General features: G+C 48.4%; 1 long non-coding RNA gene across 1 annotated transcript in view; it reads right to left on the bottom strand.

Annotated features, from left to right (window-relative positions):
* LOC107967664 (uncharacterized) overlaps positions 1–16,436 on the bottom strand; it is a 31,203-nt gene that overhangs the window by 8,367 nt on the left and 6,400 nt on the right. The window contains exon 2 of the long non-coding RNA XR_008538581.2: positions 9,465–9,622. This is a non-coding gene — a long non-coding RNA (uncharacterized LOC107967664). The remainder of the gene's footprint in view (positions 1–9,464; positions 9,623–16,436) is intronic.

Genomic DNA, 16,436 nt, shown 5'->3' with positions numbered 1-16,436 from the left:
GAATTATGGATTTTTTGGTTTGGGGTTTTAAAAATAATTTTATTTTATTTTATTGTGGTAAAAATACTTGACATGAGAGTATTTTTAAAGTGTACCAGATAGTGTATTGTTAGCTGTAGATACAACCGAATTGCTTTTTTATATTAAGCATTTATTGAGCACCTACTATGTGTAAACCAAACTTACATGCTGTGTGCATTTTACAATTTTTCTCCTGTAATAATATGTAATAATTACGTTCATATATATATTTTTGCATAAATTTATTCCTCCATCCCAGTGTACTATTCCTTTCTTTGGTGGCAATTCTCTCTTTTATTTATTTATTTTTTTTTTTGAGACAAAGTTTCATTCTTGTTGCCCAGGCTGGCATGCAATGACGCGATCTGGGCTCCCTGCAACCTCCGCCTCCTGGGTTCAAGTGATTCTCTCCTACCTCAGCCTCCCGAGTAGCTGGCATTACAGACACCCGCCACCACACCTGGCTAATTTTTTTGTATTTTTAACTAGAGACGGGTTTTCACCATGTTGGCCAGGCTGGTCTCAAACTCCTGACCTCATGATCTGCCCGCCTCGGCCTCCCAAAGTGCTGGGATTACAGGCGTGAGCCACCGTGCCCGGCCCCAGCCTCTCTTTAAAATTATTTTTATTTATTATTATTTTTTAAGAGACGGGGTCTCACTCTGCCGTCCAGGCTAGAATACAGTGGCGAGATCATAACTCACTGCAGCCTCCATCTCCTGGGCTCAAGCGATCCTACCTCACCCTCCCGAGTAGCTGTACTACAGGTGCACATCACCACATCTGGCTTTTTTCTTTTCCTTTTTTCTTTTAAGATTGTGTCTCACTGTGTCTCCCAGGCTGGAGTGCGTAGCTCACTGCAGCCTCTAATTCATGGGCTCGAGCAATCGTCCTACCTCAGCCTCCCAAGTAGCGAGGACTATATAGAGACATGGTCTTGTTGCCCAAGCTAGACTGGAACTCCTGGCCTCAAGCGATTTTCCTGCCTTGGCCTCTCAAAGCACTGGGATGACCTGACTGAAGGCAATTCTCTGGAATGGGAGGCAATGTGCGGTTCTGGGCCGGTCTTCCCAGGTTAAGAGGCCTGCGACTGAATTTTGGCTCTTCACTTCCTTGCTCTTTTACTGTGGATATGTCACCTAACTTCTGGGAACCTAACAGTTGGCTGCTTTTTATTTATTTATTTTTATTTTATTGTTTGAGACAGGGTCTCACTCTGTTGCCCAGACTGGCGTGCAGTGGCACGATCTTGGCTCATTGCAACCTCCACCTCCCAGGTTAAAGCAATTCTCCTGCCTCAGCCTCCTGAGTAGCTGGGATTACAGGCGTGCACCACCACACCAAGCTAATTTTTGTATTTTTAGTAGAGACGAGGTTCCACTATGTTGGCCAGACTGGTCTCGAACTCCTGACCTCAAGTGATCCACCTGCCTCGGCCACCACGCCCAGCTAATTTTTGTATTTTTATTAGAGACCGGGTTTGCTGTGTTGGCCAGGCTGGTCTTGAACTCCTGACCCAAGTGATCCTCCTACCTCAGCCTCCCAAAGTGCTGGGATTACAGCAGTGAGCCACTGCGCCTGGACAGTTTGCTTCTTTTTAAAACAAAGATCAGGATACCTACCAATCTCATAAGATTGTTGCAAAAAGTAAATTCTTAAAAAAGTGTGTCTGAAGTCAGGAAGCTGAGGCAGGAGAATCTCTTGAACCCAGGAGGCGGCGTTTGCAGTGAGCTGAGATCGCGCCACTGCACTCCAGCCTGGGCGACAGAGCGAGACTCCGTCTCAAAAAAAACCAAAAAACAAAAAAAAGTATGTGAAGTGCCAAGTACTGTGCCTCATGCCAGCTATATATGTTGAACAAATAGTCATTAAGTGGAATTATTCAGTCAGAAAATGGTTTTATAGTTCCTGTAACAGTTCCAGATGGTTCTTCAGGAAGATTTACCTAATTGCGAGGATGGCTAGCCACGTGTAATGGTGTCTCTTTTTCCAATATCGCAGACCATCATTTTTACACATTTTTCCTAGTCTAGACAGTATGTAATGGTATGGCAGGGTTATTTTAATTTTCATTTATTTAATTCTAGTGAGGCCACGCATTTTTCCTTGGGATGATTTATTAGCTTTATTTCTTTGCCTAACAACTATTTTCAAACACTGTAATTTTCACTGGCTTATCCCTGCAGACATGATGTTAGGTTTTGACAGAGCATGTTGTTGACCTTTTTTTTTTTTTTTTTTTTTTTTGAAACGGTGGCTTGCTCTGTTGCCCAGGCTGGAGTGCAATGGCGCGATCTCGGCTCACTGCAACCTCTGCCTCCTGGGTTCGAGCAATTCTCCTGCCTCAGCCTCTGGAGTAGCTGGGATTACAGGTGCCTGCCACCATGCCCAGCTCATTTTTGTATTTTTAGTAGAGACGAGGTTTCACCATATTGGCCAGGCTGGTCTTGAACTCCTGACCTCAAGTCACACTTTGAGAGGCCGAGACCAGGCAGGCCAGAGTGCTGGGATTATAGGCGTAGCCACCACATCCAGCCTGACCTTTTTTTTTTCTGGAGAAAGAGGGTTAGGGGGAGAGAGAGAAGCAAAAGGAAACTCTCCAAAGAAGGGATTGAGGCTACAGTGAAAACTCATCCCTAGAGCAGCTCTGTCCAGTAGAACTGGCGAGGGTGCCACAATGTCTGCATATGTCTGTCCCATATAGTCCAGCATGTGTCCACAAAGCACTTGGAACGTGGCTACTGTGACTGAGGAATTTTTAATTTTATCTAACTTAAATTTAAATTCAAATACAAGGGAGAGGACAGGCACAGTGGCTCACACTTGCAATCTCAGCACTTTGGGAGGCTGAGGCAGGAGGATCACTCTAGCCTACGAGATCGAGACCAGCCTGGGCAACACAACGAAACCTGGTCTCTACAAAAAATACAAAAGTTAACCGACTGTGGTGGTACACACCTGTGGTCCCAGTTCCTTGGGAGGCTGAGGTGGGAGGATCACTTGAGCCCAGGAGGTTGAGGCTACAGTAAGCCATGAGTACACCGCTGCACTCCAGCCTAGGTGACAAAGTGAGACTCTGCCTCACAAATAAATAAATAAATAAATAAATACAAGGGAGGCTGAGGCAGGAGTTCAAAGCTGCAGTGAGGTATGATCAGGCCACTTTACTCCACCCTGGGCAACAGAGTGAGCCCCTGTCTCTAAAAATAATAATATAAATACATAAATAAATAAATAAACAAACAAAAATAGCCACCTCATTGATGAGACCTCATTTTCTTTTTTCTTTTTTTTTTTTTGAGACGCAGTCTCGCTCTGTCGCCCAGGCTGGAGTGCAGTGGCACAATATCGGCTCACTGCAACCTCCGCCTCCCGGCTTCAAGCGATTCTCCTGCCTCAGCCTCCGGAGTAGCTGGGACTACAGGCGCTGGCCACCACGCCCAGCTAATTTTTGTATTTTTAGTAGAGATGGGGTTTCACCATATTGGCCAGGCTGGTCTCGAACTCCTGACCTCGTGATCCTCCCACCTCGGCCTCCCAAAGTGCTGGGATTACAGGCATGAGCCACCGTGCCCGGCCCAGATGGCACCTCATTTTCCTTTGGAAAAATAAGGGGAAAAAGGAGACAAAAAAAAGGGGCCTACAAAGTCAACTCAGGAGTGTCCTCACACATATAGAAGGACTCGAATTTAGACTTTTGGCATTGTTCCGGAGAGAGATGGTCCCAGAGACTATTGGTTTTGACAAAATGCTGTGTTCAGTTTGTGAAAATTTATCAAGGTATACACTGATGATATTTCCACTTTTTTTTTTTTTTTTTTTGAGACAGGGTCTCACTTTGCCACCCAGGCTGGTGTGCATAGGCATGATTACTGGTCACTGCAACCTTCACTTCCTGGGCCTTGGGTGATCCTCCCACCTCAGCCTCTGGAGTAGGTGGGACCATAGGCATGCACCACATTGCCCAGCTAATTAAAAAAATTTTTTTGTAGAGACGAGATTTAGCCATGTTGCCCAGGTTGGTCTTAAATGCCTGGTCTCAAGCAATCTACCTGCATTGGCCTCTGAAAGTGTTGGGATTACAGGTGTGAGCCACCGCTCCTGGCCCCCCCCCCTTTTTTTTTTTTTGAGACAGGGTCTTGCTCTGTCACCGAGGCTGAAGTGCAGTGGTGTGATCACCACTCACTGAAGCCTCGACCTCTCGACTTGCTGGGCTCAAGTGATCTCGCCTCAACCTCCTGAGTAGCTGAGACTACAGGCATGCACTACCACATCCAGCTATTTTTAAATTTTTTTAATTTTTTTTGAGATGGGGGTCTCAGTATGTTGCCCAGGCTGGTCTGATCTGACCTCAAGCAATCCTCCTACTTCGGCCTCCCAAAGTGCTGGGATTACAGGGGTGAGCCACCATGCCTGCCCCACTTTTCTATATGCACTTTACACTTCCATAAAAAGTTAAACAAAATTTAGCCCATTCTATGTTACCTTCTTTTGACATTTACCTGGTTTTCAATTTAGCAGAAATCTCAAAAAAAAAAAAAGTGGTCTGTGACTCGCTTTGGACACCTGACAGCCCCTAGAGGGCGCTCATTCTGCATGAGAGACTTTTTCTTTTTTTTCTTTTTTCTTTTTCTTTTTTTTTTTTTTTGAGACGGAGTGTCGCTCTTGTTGCCCAGGCTGGAGTGCAATGGCGTGATCTTGGCTCACTGCAACCTCCGCCTCCCAGGTTCAAGCGATTCTCCTGCCTTAGCCTCCGGAGTAGCTGGGATTACAGGTATGCACCACCAAGCCCGGCTAATTTTGTATTTTTAGTAGAGACGGGGTTTCTCCATGTTGGTCAGGCTGGTCTCAAACTCCCGACCTCAGGTGATCCGCCCACCTCAGCCTCCCAAAGTGCTGATTACAGGCCTGAGCCGCCGTTCCCAGCTGTACACTTTAAATGAGTGAATTCTGGCCGGGCACGGTGGCTTACGCCTGTAATCCCAGCACTTTGGGAGGCTGAGGCGTGCTGATCACAAGGTCAGGAGTTTGAGACCAGCCTGGCCAATGCGGTGAAACCCCGTCTCTACTGAAAATACAAAAATTAGCTGGGCATGGTGGCAGGCACCTGTAATCCCAGCTACTCGGGAGGCTGAGGCAGGAGAATCACTTGAGCCGAGATCGTGCCACTGCACTCCAGCCTGGACGACAGAGTGAGACTCCATCTTAAATAAATAAATAAATAAATAAATAGATAAATAAATAAAGTGTACAATTCAATGGTTTTTAGTGTGTCCACAGACTTATGCAACTATCAGCACAGTGAAATTGAGAACATTTTCAAAATAAATAAATAAATAAATGAAGTGTACAATTCAGTGCTTTTTAGTGTGTCCACAGACTTATGCAACTATCAGCACGGTGAAATTGAGAACATTTTCAAAATAAATAAATAAATAAATAAATAAATAAAGTGTACAATTCAATGGCTTTTAGTGTGTCCACAGACTTATGCAACTATCAGCACGGTGAAATTGAGAACATTTTCAAAATAAATAAATAAATAAATAAAGTGTACAATTCAATGGTTTTTAGTGTGTCCACAGACTTATGCAACTATCAGCACGGTGAATTTGAGAACATTTTCAAAAGAAACCCTGTAGTCCTTAGCTATCACTTCCCTCTCCAGTCCCTGGCAAGCACTAATCTACTGTCTGTCTCTGTGCCTTTGCCTATCCCAGACATTTCAAATGAATGGAATCACATACTGTGTGGCCTTTTAGCATTTATACACTTCCACTTAGCATTATGGGCTTTTTTTTTCTTTTTTTGAGTCGGAGTTTTGCTCTTGTTGCCCAGGCTGGAGTGCAGTGATGCAATCTCAGCTCACTGTGCAACCTCTGCCTCCTGGGTTCAAGAGATTCTCCTGCCTCAGCCTCCCGAGTACCTGGGATTACAGGCGTCCACCACGACACCCGGCTAATTTTTTGTATTTTTAGTAGACATGGGGTTTCACCATGTTGGCCAGGCTGGTCTCAAACTCCTGACCTCAGGTGATCCACCTGCCTCGGCCTCCCAAAGTGCTGGGATCACAGGTGTGAGCCACCGCGCCCAGCCGCCAGCATTACATTTTTACGGTTCACCGTTTTGTAGCACCTATCAGAATTTCATTCCTAGGCCGGGTGCAGTGGCTCATGCCTGTAATCTCAGCACTTTGGGAGGCCAAGGTGGGCAGATCACTTAAGGTTAGGAGTTCAAGACCAGCCTGGCCAACATAGTGAAACCTCGTCTCTACTAAAAATACAAAATTAGCCAGGTGTTGTGGCACACGCCTGTAATCCCAGCTACTCTGGAGCCTGAAGTGGGAGAATCTCTTGAACCTGGTAAGAGAAGGTTGCAGTGAGCGGAGATTGCACCACTGCACTTCAGCAAGGGCGAGAGAGTGAGATTCTGTCTTAGAAAAAAAAAAAAAAGCAGGGTGCGGTGGCTAACGCCTGTAATCCCAGCACTTTGGGAGGCTGAGGCTGGCGGATCATGAGGTCAGGAGATCGAGACCATCCTGGCTAACACAGTGAAACCCCATCTCTACTAAAAAAAAAAACAAAAAATTAGCCAGGCATGGTGGCGGGCACCTGTAGTCCCAGCTACTCTGGAGGCTGAAGCAGGAGAATGGTGTGAACCTGGGAGGCGGAGCTTGCAGTGAGCCGAGATGGCGCCACTGCATTCCAGCCTGGGTGACAAAGCGAGACTCCATCCCCAAAAAAAAAAAAAAAAAAAAAGAACTTCATTCCTTTTTATAGCCAAATAGGATTCCATGGCATGGACAGAACGCATTCTGTTTATCTGCTCATCTATTGATGGATATCTGGATGGTGTCCACCTTTTGTCTATTATGTGCTGTGGCCCATGCCTGTAATCCCAGCACTTTGGGAGACCGAGGTGGGCGGATCACTTGAGGTCAGGAGTTGGAGACCGGGCTGGCCAACGTGGTGAAACCGTGTCTCTACTAAAAATACAAAATTAGCCGGGCATGGTGGCAGTGCCCATACTCCCAGCTACTTGAGAGGCCGAGGCACAAGAATCACTTTAACCCAGGAGGTGGAGGTTGCAGTGAGCCAAGATCGCATCACTGCACTCTAGTCTGGGTGACAGAGCGAGACTCTGTAAAAGAAAAAAAAAAAAAAAGAAATCTCAGGACTCCCTGCCAAGGCTGAACATCCAGGAAGGAAGCTAAAGGTGTGTGCCCAGGAGAGGGTCAACAAGACCATGCCTTGCTGATTGAGGGGACATTTATCTGTGGGTGTTGAGGGGAGTCCCTCTTGCCCCAGACTATACAGGGCAACTCCTCTCACCCCAAGCTGTAAACAAGATCCTTGAATATGGCGCTCAGCCATATCCTTGCCACTCAGATCTGGAAGTGATTATCCGAAGGGTATTTGGGACAGGAGCCCCCCAGGCCTAATGCTCTTGGCATGTCAGTGTCTGGGAGGGGCCAGCCTGAACCACCTACTCAGGTGTTGTGAATAATGTTACCCAACTCTGACCCCATAGGGAGAATAATCTCATAGATTTGTGTAACCTGCCCTTCCGGCTGGCCTGCAGATGCAGATGAGCCCTAATTTGGCCCAGATTCTTCTCGATAGGGCAGTCCTGGCTTCCTCTGAGCCAGGGTCTGATTAGGGGCTGCGAATGAGCTCTTTGCCATGCTGGGACTGAGGCTTGGGGCTGTGTCTTAGCCTGGTCAAGGAAGAGAAGGTTCCAGGTCATGAGGCACCCCTCAACGAGTGGCAGGGTGGCTCTGGACAGGCCACCAGCCAAGAGACAGTTTGTACCGGGTTGAAGACGGGCCAGGGCTGCTGGCTAGGTACCTAAGGAGGAGAGGAAAATTTCATAAAAAGAACCACAGTGGCAGCAGCATGACTGGCCAGGGGCAGACTCCAGACCCAGCTGGGCCAATCAGGGTTTGGGGACTGGAATTCAGAAACAGCCAGTAAGTTTCTGGGAGGGATTGGAACTGAGGTGACAAAAGGGGCAGCTGCTTCCCACCATGAGCATGAGAAAGCTGATTCACAGAACAAGAAAGACTGAGGGGAGGGAGAGAGGGGGAGAGAGAGAGAGAGAGAGAGAGAGAGGCTTTGCTGTAGACAGGTGTCCAACGCTGGAGTCCAGTTCCTTGTAAACTCCAGCTGAATTTCCTGTTATTAGACTCCACGAAAGACTCTTAACATCCTTGTAATAAATTTCCCTTTTGGGGTAATATGAAATGCTTTCTCTACTGGCAACCAAAGAACCTTGTATAAGGCAGGAAGATACACTGAGGAAGTTTTCTATCCATCAATTACAGTCTACTGGGAGAGAGAAAGGTGCACCCAATGAATTAAATACAGATGATGCAATAAGGCCAGATGCAGGGGCTCATGCCCTCTCAAAGTAATCCCAGCACTTTGAGAGGCCCAGGCGGGAGGGTCGTTTGAGCCCAGGAGTTTGAGACTATCCTGGGCAACATAGTGAGACCTCCTTTCTCTACAAAAAATAAGATAATTAGCTGGGTGTGGTGGTGTGTGCCTGTAATCCCTGCTATTGGGAGGCCAAGGCAGGAAGATCACTTGAGCCCAGGAGTTTGAGGCTGCAGTGAGCCATGTTCGTGCCACTACATTCCAGCCTGGGCGACAGAATGAGACCCTACTTCTATGATATGGTTTGGATCTGCGTCCCTTCCCAAATCTTATATTGAAATGTAATCCCCAATGCTGGAGGTGGGGCCTGCTGGGAGGTGAGTGGATCATGGGAGAGGTTTCTCATGGTTTAATACCATCCCTTTTGGTGCTGTCATCGGGAGAGTGAGTTCTCATGAGATCTGACTGTTTTTTTTAAAAAAAGCACTGGCCAGGAGCAGTGACTTATGCCTCTTATCACAGCACTTTGGGAGGCCGAGGCAGGTAGATCACCCGAGGTCAGAAGTTCAAGACCAGGCTGGCCAACATGGTGAAACCCCATCTCTACTAAAAATACAAAAATTGGCTGGGCGTGGTGGTGGTTGCCTGTAATCCCAGCTACCCAGGAGGCTGAGGCAGGAGAAAGGCTTGAACTTGGGAGGCAGAGGTTACAGTGAGCAGAGACGGCGCCATTGTACTCCAGTGTGGGCAACAAGAGTGAAACTCTGTCTCAGAAAAAAAAAAAAAAAGTAGAATGGTGAGTGCCAGGGGCTGAGGAAAGGGAAGGGGAACAAGAGTTAGTGTTGAATGGGGCTGAATGTTTGTTTGGCAAGATGAAAAAGTTCTAGAGATGGATGGAGGTGATGGTTGTAGGACAATGTCAATGTACTTAATGCCCCTAAAGTGTGCACTTAAAAATATTTAAAATATAAGTTTGTAGTTGGGACAAAAATAAAATGGTAACTTTAATGTTATGTATATATTACCAAAATAAGAAATCACCAAAAAGAAAAAAAGGAAAAACATCACCTCAAAGTCTGTGTGGTCTTGAAGCAAGGCTCCTACACTCCAGCGTGGGTCAGCCGTTACCTGTGGGTCACCTGGAGGGTGTCAGCTCTGGGCACTCCCAGCTCTCTGCCCAAACAGGTGAAGTGGCTTCAGTAACTCAGGGACCGTCCTCTGAAGAACTGGAGGTGAAAGAACCAAAATACTTAGAAACCAGGGGGTCAGGCCAGGCACAGTGGCTCACACCGGTAATCCCAGCACTGTGGGAGGCCGAGGCAGGTGGATCACCTGAGGTCAGGAGTTTGAGACCAGCCTGGCCAACATGGTGAAACCCTGTCTATACTAAAAATACAAAAATTACCCGGGTGTGGTGGTGAGCGCTTGTAATCCCAGTCACTCAGGAGGCTGAGGCACAAGAATCGCTTGAACCCAGGAGGCAGAGGTTGCAGTGAGCTGAGATCGCGCCATTGTACTCCAGCCAGGGCGACAGAATGAGACTCCATCTCAAAAAAAAAAAAAAAGAAAAAGAAAGAAAGAAAGAAAAAGAAACCTGGGGTCAGCACACAGAACTGGTAGGAAGGACCTAAAGGGACCAAGGTGGGCACCAGCAGTGTTGGCTGCAGTCTCGGGTCACCTGCACCAACTGGGCAGCAATCTCACCAGGGACATATATTTTTGGTGTTATGGGACACCTGACCACACTACTCTAGCAGTCAGAGTCTTGGTAGAAAACCCAAATCACGTGCCAGGTAGTTCCACAAAAGGAATTTCTTCATAGTGATAACAGTGTTGGATGAATAGAAAGAGCAGCAGGAGAAAAGATGATACCTAGGGCTGGAGAGGCGAAGGGAAGAAGTGCTCACAGAGCCCACAGGCCAGACCTGGGCAGCAAGAGATGAAACCAGGTGCACTTTCTGCCAGAGACACTCCCTGAAGCAGAGAAAGAGGGAAAGACCCCAGCATCTGCCATTGGCTGAATGCAGCCAGAAGTCACTGCGGGGAAGTCACTGCCCAGAGGCAGGAGGCAGCATCCCTGCCAAACAAAGCACAGCAGGAGAAGGGCAAATAGTGGATCTGCCTGGTGTGGTGGCTGGCATTTGTAATCCTAGCACTTTGAGAGGCTAAGGCGGGGAGGAGACTTGAGGCCAGGAGTTCGAGACCGGCCTAGGCAAAATAGTGAAACCTGTCTCAAAAAAAAAAAAAAAAAAAAAAAGTAGCGAAGTGTGGTGGTGTGTCCCTGCAGTCCCAGCTACTGAGGAGGCTGAGGCAAGATAATCTCTTGAGCCCAGGAGTTCAAGGCTGCAGTGAGCTCTGATTGCGCTGCTGCACTCTAGCCTGGGTACAAAGCAAAATATTGTCTATAAAAAAAAAAAAAAGAATAAAAATTAAAAGGCCAGGCGCAGTGGCTCATGCCTGTAATCCCAGCACTTTGGGAGGCCAAGGTGGGTGGCTCACCTGAGGTCAGGAGTTCAAGACCAGCCTGGCCAACATGGTGAAACCCCGTCTCTACAAAAAATACAAAAATTAGCCGGGCATGGTGATGCATACCTGTAATCCTAGCTACTCGGGAGGCTGAGGCAGGAGAATCACTTGAACCTGGGAGGCAGAGGTTGCAGTGAGCAGAGATCGTGCCACTACACGCCAGCCTGGGTGACAAAGTGAGATTCTGTCTCAAAAAATAAAAATAAATAAAACAAAAAATAAAAAATAAGGCTTGGTGCGGTGGCTCATGCCTGTAATCCCAGCACTTTGGGAGGCCGAGGCGGGAGGATCACGAGGTTAGGAGATTGAGACCATCCTGGCTAACACGGTGAAACCCGTCTCTACTAAAAATACAAAAAATTAGCCGGGCGTGGTGGCGGGCGCCTATAGTCCCAACTACTCGGGAGGCTGAGGCAGAAGAATGGCGTGAACCAGGGAGGCGGAGCTTGCAGTGAGCCGAGATTGCGCCACTGCACTCCAGCCTGGGTGACAGAGCGAGACTCTGTCTCAAAATAAATAAATAAATAAAATAAAATAAAATATAAAAAATAAAAATAATGAGGCCGGGTGCAGTAGCTCCCGCCTATAATCCCAGCACTTTGGGAGGCCGAGGCGGGATGATCACCTAAGTTCAGGAGTTGGAGACCAGCCTGGTCAACATGGTGAAACCCCGCCTCTACTAAAAATACAAAAATTAGCAGGGCATGGTGGCTGCCATCTGTAATCCCAGCTACTCTGGAGGCTGAGGTGGGAGAATCCCTTGAACCCACGAGGCGGAGGCTGCAGTGAGCCGAGATCGTGCGACTGCACTCCAGCCTGGGTAACAGAGCAAGACTCTGTCTCAAAAAACAATAATAAAAAAATAAAATAAAAAGAACGGATCTGAGGACAAAGGGGCAGATGACAGGATATCCACCCATTTCTCTGTTCCACAGAGATTTGCCAAGTGTGTGCTGTGCACCTGTGCACCAGGCCTGTGCTCAGTGTTGGGGTTGCAGCCTGGGATAGCATGGACAGAATGGTCTGCAGCAGATAGAGCTGCTTCTGTACAGCAGAGGGATCCCCCCACCAGAAGAGCAGGTCCTCTCAGGGTTGTCTCCAGCCTGGACGGTACCTTGTGCCAAGTAGAAAAAGTGGTCCTTCCAGGAGGACACAGCCCTGTGGGCACACAGCTTGGGAAGCAGATGAGGCAAGCTGAGCACTCCACAGCAAAGTATCATTTCCACAACCATGCCTGGAGACTCTGGTTTCCCTTTCCCTTTCTCTCTCTCTCTCTTTCTTTCCTTCTTTTTCTTTCTCTCTCTCGCTTTCTTTTTCTTTCTCTCTTCATTCTTTCTTTCCTTCTTTCTTCTTTCCTTCTCTTTTTTTTTTTTTTTTTTTTTGAGACAGAGTCTTCGCTCTGTCACCCAGGCTGGAGTGCAGTGGCGCGATCTCGACTCACTGCAACCTCCGCCTCCCGGGTTCATGCCATTCTCCTGCCTCAGCCTCCCAAGTAGCTGGGACTACAGGCGCCCGCCACCACGCCCGGCTAATTTTTTGTATTTTTAGTAGAGACAGGGTCTCACCGTGTTAGCCAGGATGGTCTCGATCTCCTGACCTCGTGATCCGCCCACCTCAGCCTCCCAAAGTGCTGGGATTACAGGCGTAAGCCACTGCACCTGGCCTCTGTCTCTTTCTTCCTCTCTTTCCTCTATCTCTCTGTTACTTCTCTTTTTTTTTTTTTTTTTTTTTTGACAGGGTCTCACTCTTTTGCCCAGAGTGATCTTGGCTCACTGCAGCCTGCCTCTCCAGGGTTCAAGCAATTCTCCTGCCTCAGCCTCCCGAATAGCTGGGATTACAGGTGTGGGACACCATGCCCGGCTAACTTTTGTATTTTTAGTAGAGATGGGGTTTCACCATGTTGGCCAGGCTGGTCTTGAACTCCTGATCTCAAGTGATCCACCCACCTTGGCCTCCCAAAGTGCTGGGATTACAGGCGTGAGCCACCACACCCGGCTGAGACTCTGACTCCTTTCTAGAAGGAATCCTTAACCTGAGGACCACCAACCCCCGCAGCAGGAGTCCCCCAAAGCACATCATTCATTCATTCATTCATTTATCCAACAAATATTTATTGAACAACTTTGTGTGTCTGGCACACCTCTAGGTCCTACAGAGATGGCAGTGAGAAAGCACAAAAACTTTTCTGTTTTCAAATAGGGCAAAATGCCAGTAATTGTTAAACATAGGCAGAGGCAGTAACAGGTGTTCATTGTAGTTATTTTTTTTTTCTGTGTTTGAAATTTTTATTGAAAATAGAAGTTGGAAGAAAAAAAAAGTTGATCTTCCAAGAGACAGACAATAAATAAGGGGTGTACGTGTGGTGGTGCTAAGTGCTAAAGAGGACATAAAACAGAAATGAGGGGGTTGGCAAGTGTATATGGAAATTCCAACTTTAAATAGGGTGATTCCAGGAACTCCTCACTGAGAAGGTGATTTTTGAATAAAGCCCTGAAGGAGAGAAGGGAATGATCCAGGCTGCTTTCCGGAGGAACAGATGTCCTGGCAGCAGGCACAAAAGAGGCAAAGGCCCCGAGGCCAGAACATGCCCAGTATTTTCCAGGAACAGCAATGAAGCAAGTGTGTGGCTGGAGCAGAGACGGGTTGCCAGGAGTGGGGGGGCAAGGTGTGAGTGGAAAGGGGAGGGGCGAGCAGATCACCAGGGCCTTGAAGGCCACTGGAAGGGCTGTGGCTTTTACCCTGAGTGACCAGGGGAGCCCCTGGAGGGTGTGAGCCGAGAGTGACTGAAGCCGACTTGTGGAGGGTAATGAGTAGGCACCCTTCAGGGGCCGGGGGGTCTCTAGGGCTCCCATTAGACGCTCAGAGCAGTCCAGACCCCTACAAGGCTAAGGACCAGTGTGACGGCCGGGCACAGTGGCTCACGCCTCTAATCCCAGCACTTTGGGAGGCGAGGTGGGCGGATCACTTGAGGTTAGGAGTTCAAGACCAGCCTAGCCAAACCCCATGTCTACTAAAAATACAAAAAATTAGCTGGGCGTGGTGGCGGGCCCCTATAACCACAGTTACTTGGGAGGCTGAAGCAGGGAGAATGGCTTGAACCCGGGAGGTGGAGGTTGCAGTGAGCCGAGACCGCGCCACTGCACTTCAGCCTGGGCGACAGAGTGAGACTCCATCTCAAAAAACAAAACAAAACAAACAAAACGAAACAAAACAAACAAAACAACAGTGTGAGGTAAGTTTGCCGATCAAATTTTGCCGCTACCGGGTCTCGGCAGGAAGGGGCGGGCACTGCTTGGTTGGTAGGCTGGGGCGGCGCGTTGCCATAGCGACCCCGGCCGGGCCCGCGGCGCGCGCAGCTGACGGAAATTGAGGCTGGATGCTGCGAGCCCTCAGGTGAGCGCAGGTGAGCCGGGCGCAGGTGGGGCAGGCCCAGGACTCCTGACTGACCCCAAGCCGTCTGGTTCCCGGCTCCTCCCTCTTCCACTGTGGGTTTTTTGTTTTGTTTTGTTTTTTTCCCTTGAGACAGGGTCTCCCTCTGTCGCCCAGGCTGGAATGCAGTGGCGCCGGATGATAGCTCACTGCAGTCCCGACCTCCTAGGATCAAGGCATCTTCCCACCTCAGCCTCCCGCACAGCTGGGACTACAGGCCTGCGCCACCATGCCCAGCTAATTTTTTTTTTTTTTTTTTTTTTTTTTTTTTTTAGAGATAAGGTCTCACTATGGTTGCCCAGGCTGGTCTCCAACTCGTGGACTCATGTGATCATCCCGCATCAGCTTCCCAACGTGCTGGGATTGCAGGCGGCAGCCCCCATGCCGCCAGGCTGGTCTTTGTTACTCAGCACCAAAACAACCTGGGCCGACTTTAATGTCCTGTCAACAGCTCAGGTGTTAAGACTACAGCCTCCTCCGGAGTAGAACCTATGTTCCCTAAACTGTGGGATGGAGGGTGATTTTAGGTTACACTGATGAGGTGTGAAGTAACACCCAATGACATCATAAGAAAGTTATTAGAGTCTGGGTTCTCTTGCTATTCTGAGTAAGCCAAGAGGAGTCAGTCTGGTGATTACATGGCATTAACACCTCTTTTAACATTTGCTAATCTTTTTTTTTTGAGACGGAGTTTCACTCTTTTTGCCCAGGCTGAGTGCAGTGGCGGATCTCAGCTCTCACTGCAACATCCGCCTTCCGGTTTCAAGCGATTCTCCTGCCTCAGCCTCCCGAGTAGCTGGGATTACAGGCGTCGCCAACCACGCCCGGCTAATTTTTGTAGTTTGAGTAGAGACGCGGTTTCACTATGTTGGCCAGGCTGGTCTCGAACTCCCGACCTCGTGATCTGCCCACCTCGGCCTCCCAAAGTGCTGGGATTACAGGCGTGTGCCACCGCGCCCGGCCTTGCTAATTCCTATTTTTAACAGAGACCTTGGAGCTCAGTCAACTCTAAGCCATAGCATCTAGCTAAGACTTAAATTGGTTCTTTCAGTGTTTTTACTTTTACATTTATTGTTGCCTTAGGGTACCTGCTACTGGTTTTCTATTTATAATAATGATATGTAAAGTCTCCATTCTTCTAATTTTTTTTTTTTTGAGATGGAGTCTTGCTCTGTTGCCCAGGCTGGAGTGCAGTGGCGCGATCTCGGCTTATTGCAAGCTACGCCTCCCGGGTCATGCCATTCTCCTGCCTCAGCCTCCCGAGTAGCTGGGACTACAGGCGCCCGCCACCACGCCCGGCTAATCTTTTGTATTTTTAGTAGAGACGGGGTTTCACCATGTTAGTCAGGATGGTCTCAATCTCCTGACCTCGTGATCCACCCGCCTCAGCCTCCCAAAGTGCTGGGATTACAGGCGTAAGCCACCGCGCCCAGTCTTTTTTTTTTTTTTTTTTTTTTTTTGAGACAGAGTCTCACTCTGTCTCGCCCAGGCTGGAGTGCAGTGGTACAATCTCGGCTCACTGCAGCCTTCTCCCTGGTTCAAGCGATTCTCCTGCCTCAGCCTCCCGAGTAGCCGGGATTACAGGCGCCCGCCACCACACCCAGCTAATTTTTGTATTTTTAGTACAGACAGGGTTTCGCCACGTTGGCCAGGCTGGTGTTGAACTCCTGACCTCGGGTAATCCATCCGCCTCGGCCTCCCAAAGTGCTGGGGATTACAGGCATGAGCCACTGCGCCCGGCCTATTTTATTATTATTTTTTGAAGACTGAGTCTCGCTCTGTCTCCCAACCTGGAGTGCAATGGTGCAATCTCGGCTCACTGCAACCTCCACCTCCTGGATTCAAGCTGTTCTCATGCCTCAGCCTCCTGAGTAGCTGGGATTACAGGCGCGTACCACCAGGCCTGGCTAATTTTTGTATTTTTAGTAGAGACAAGGATTCACCATGTTGACCAGGCTGGTCTCGAACTCCTGACCTCAGGTGATCCACCCGCCTCGGCCTCCCAAAGTGCTGGGAGTACAGTCATGAGCCACTGCGCCTGGCCCTCCTTTTTTCAATATATGTATTGATTTTTTTTAAAGGGAG

This window comes from Pan troglodytes, chromosome 10 (genome assembly GCF_028858775.2).
Source record: "Pan troglodytes isolate AG18354 chromosome 10, NHGRI_mPanTro3-v2.0_pri, whole genome shotgun sequence".
NCBI lineage: Eukaryota > Metazoa > Chordata > Mammalia > Primates > Hominidae > Pan > Pan troglodytes.
The sequence above is the reverse complement of the archived record's forward strand: the minus strand, read 5'-3'. Positions and strand labels throughout refer to the sequence as shown.